This window comes from Pantherophis guttatus, chromosome 1 (assembly GCF_059756535.1).
Source record: "Pantherophis guttatus breed Tessera chromosome 1, ASM5975653v1, whole genome shotgun sequence".
NCBI classification, from domain to species: domain Eukaryota; kingdom Metazoa; phylum Chordata; class Lepidosauria; order Squamata; family Colubridae; genus Pantherophis; species Pantherophis guttatus.
Window position 1 is genome coordinate 171,896,266 of NC_142063.1, and position 3,975 is coordinate 171,900,240.

The following is a 3,975-nucleotide window of genomic DNA, read 5'->3' on the forward strand; positions in this document are numbered from 1 at the left end:
AGCACTAAGATTAGATTCAAAAAATGAATTCAAATACTCTTATTTCCATATTTTTTTATTTGGCTCAGTATTCTTCAGGCAAATATTGGGTATTTCTAATGCATTAATAGAGCCTACCAGCATCCGTTAATCTCTTATATGCAGGGGGTGTTTCCTTATCTTGCTTCTCCCTACAAATGTTTACACAACACTGTGGAAAATGGTACCAGATTTAGCCATGGCAAAAGTTGTCAAGAGGCAGCAGTGACTGAGAGGGAACATCTGGAGCCTGAGGCCACTAAAAACTATTGTTCTATTTAAAAGTGATGCTTGGCTTTCCATTCTCATATCTTTCGGACAGATTTATTACAGCTGGAAGCAAATCAAATCTAGTGGGATGACTGTGTTTTGGGGGTGAGATGTCCTGCAACAGAATACGCCTTGTTTGTCTGCTGTGCTTGAATTCAGTTCTACCTTTTGGAGAACCCATCTTTTATCCCTGTCACACTTCAGTCTCATGCTGTTTCTTATACATCCTACTGACGGAACATGACGACTTTTACAAGCAGCTCACATATTTCAGTATATGCCTGGAGAAAATATCTACAAATACAAGAAGTGTAGTCATGAGTGGCAGCTTCCACCATTGCTATCATTGTAAGGAAATGATACGTAGAATAAAATCACAGAGCTGGGAGGAGCCATTTAGACCTGCAATCCAATTTAGTGCAGAATCCAAATCAAAGGATCCAAGTGAGTCGGTTCTCTAGACTTGAATACATCCAATAAAGGGAAGATTATCACTGCACTGATGATGGATTATGCATGCTTCAAAAATTGAATGCTTTGGCATTCTAAAGAATACAGTACTACTCTGCCATGGAATAAAGCACCCTTGTCTCTTTTCTTCCACAGAATTTGAAAAAAAGAGGTAGTTGCTTTAACACAGAGGTGTCAAACTCGTGGCATCACATTGTCATCGTGTGACAATATTGCGACTTTTTCCCCCTTCGCTAAACCGGTGGTGGGCGTGGCCAGTGCGTGATGCATCCGGCCCATGGGCTGTGAGTTTGACACCCTTGCTTTAACACCATTTCATTAGAACAGCTACATCTTTAATGGGTCCCTTAAAGCAGCCATATTTTCATTCAAGCAGAAGCAGAAAAAAGGATATACAGAGGAAGTATTGCTCATAAAATACATGAGTTCCAAAGATTTCTTCCTAGCAACTGAAAAACATATAAAGCTGGCAGCCTAGAGTTATATTTACCTTTTTTTTTTTTTTTTGCAGGTGGAACACTCTGTTGACTCTGTTGATTTTCAGTTTGCCATCTATTTTTCCAGGTCCTTTGGAGAATATACAGTACATTCCAATCTTAAAAGAGCAAACAATTTTGGTATTTCAAGCCATTCCATTATAAATCAATTCAAAGTTTACCAGGGGAACAAGATCACCTATGCCAAAAGAAATGCAACACCCCTAAATGACATTGAGAGTAAATTCTGGATTAAATGAGCAGCTTGAAAGATGATTTAAAGGCATCTTTAATAGTTTTATTCATATTTAATTATTCTGTGATATTCATTGAAGAGATCCATAGTGATAACTATATGGAAGCAGTATCTGCAGGAGAGATGAAATACCACAAGGAAGGAACTGTGATCAAAGTCCTGATCTTTTCCACCTTCTTAAATGCATGCGTAGATGCCTGTGGTAGAGAGTGCCAAAATCTTGTCAAATCACATGAGAGGTCAATTTCCTTTCTGAACTTGGAGCCCTATGACTGCAAAGAGATTCACCATCCCCACCCAGAACAATATGGTTTCAGCGAGAACTTCTTTGGTCTCTTGCAAGAGTGAATCATCCCTTGTTTGCTTGGCATGCATAGCTACCTCTTTTAATTTGTCTGAATGGGGACTGGAAGAAGAGGACAAAACCCTACCTTGGCTCTCTACTGGAACCCAGGAGCATTGCTAGGGCTAAAAAGGCCTTGTTTCATTGCCAAGATTTAGATCAGGGTTCTTAATATAAACCCAGGTTTCATTACTGAACGCCTTTGCAAACTCAGGATCCAGTTCTGATGCAAAAAGTCCTTTTCAGCAGGATTTCAGTAAACAATCACTTAGAAATTCCCCTCTTAACCATTACCAGGCAGAAAAATGTCTATATAATTCAGAGAAGTGGAAGGGAAGCACAAGCACTTAATACTGATGGGTATTACTAAACAACAGAGATTATTTTAAATTTTCATTTACTTCTTTGTCATGTTTCCCTAAGAGGTTTTATCTTCAAAATTAAATATAATTGGTGGATCCAGGGTGAGCACCTTTCCATACACACTTTTTGCATTTTTCCTTCATCAACTAAGGATCTGAAAGGATTCTTATTTTTACTCCACTGCTGTGGCAATTTGAGATAGGAACATTGTTTGAATTCCCTTTTAAAATCAAAGGTAATTGACCAGGAGGAGAAATTGACTAGCTCATGTGGTGCCCTGCCCCTTCTTAGCCTTTTAATGCAGGCAATGCATCCACTGCTTTATGAGGAACTGAAACAGAATGAAAACTGCTGAATGGGAATGTCTATGGTCAGAATAAGCACATTCAATTCAGCTGGACTTAAATTTATCATCTGTAAACACCACGGATTTCGGGGGAGATATTTTAAGAACCAGTTTTGTGTAGTGGTTGACGTAGCAGGTTGGAAACCAGGAATGCAATGGCAAACCAGTCCCAAAATCTTTCCAAGAAAACTGCAGGGACTAGTCCAGGCCAGGAGCCAAGGCTGACTTGAAGGCACCAAACAAACAAAGAAACAAAATCCTATAACTTAAGGCTGAATGTAGCCTAAGGAGCACAGGGGCTTGACTTATTGAAGCCCATAGCAATTGAGAGGTGGCAATCAAAGTTCTTTCATAGGGTTACCTGTGACTCAGTGATGTGACTTCTGAATAAACAAGGATGCGATTAATTTAAAAAATCTTATTTGGGCATGGAAGTCAGCTGGGTGACTTTGGGCTAGTCTTTCTCTCAGCCCAAAGCACCTCACGGGTTTTTTTTTTTTTTTTTAATTTTTTTTTATTGAGTTTTAAACAGAGATATAAAGACAATACAAAAAATACAAAGACATTACAAAGACAAACAAGTTCCCACCACCAACCTACCCACACCAAACTTTACATATATGTTTTGATCATCATCAGAATATATATTGCTTTATAAGTTAATATATAAGTAATACTTTGTCAATTTGGATGTTTTAGATTGGAAATAATCTTGCATCTCCTCTTAATTTATTTATTTCCGGTTTTATTTTTTCTACCCTATTTTCTTTCATCTATATTTGTACTGATTTTCTTTTCTAGCCATTGATACCACTGGTGCCATACAAGATAGAATTCACTTTCTTCTTTATCTTGGAGTTCTAGTGTCAGTCTATCCATTTCGGCACATTCTGTTATCTTCGAGATTAGTTTGTCTTTGGTTGGGAGTTGATCTGATTTCCAATTTTGCGCAAACAGTAACCGTGCTGCTGTCAAGATGTGTATGATGAGGTATTTTGTCTCTTTGTTGTGTTGTGTTGTTATCATTCCAAATAAAAAAAATTCTGGAGTGTTTTCTACTTGTTGGTTTATTATTTCTTCAATAATTTCCTTTGTGTCCTTCCAGTATTGTTGGGCCTTTGTACATTTCCACCAGGCATGGTAGTATGTCCCCTTTTTTGTTTTGCACTTCCAACAGCGTGGGGAGGTGTTTGGATATATTTTGGCTAGTCTGGCTGGTGTTAGGTGCCATCTGTAAAACATTTTTATGAGGTTTTCTTTGTAGGGTATGGCTCTTGTCATTTTGATGTTCTGTTTCCACAATTTCTCCCAGTTTGCCAGTTGGATGTTGTGCCCTATGTCCCTGGCCCATCTTATCATATTTTCTTTTACTGTTTCTTCCAGTAATTTATATCTAAGTAAGTAGTTATATAATTTGGTTATCATTTTTTGT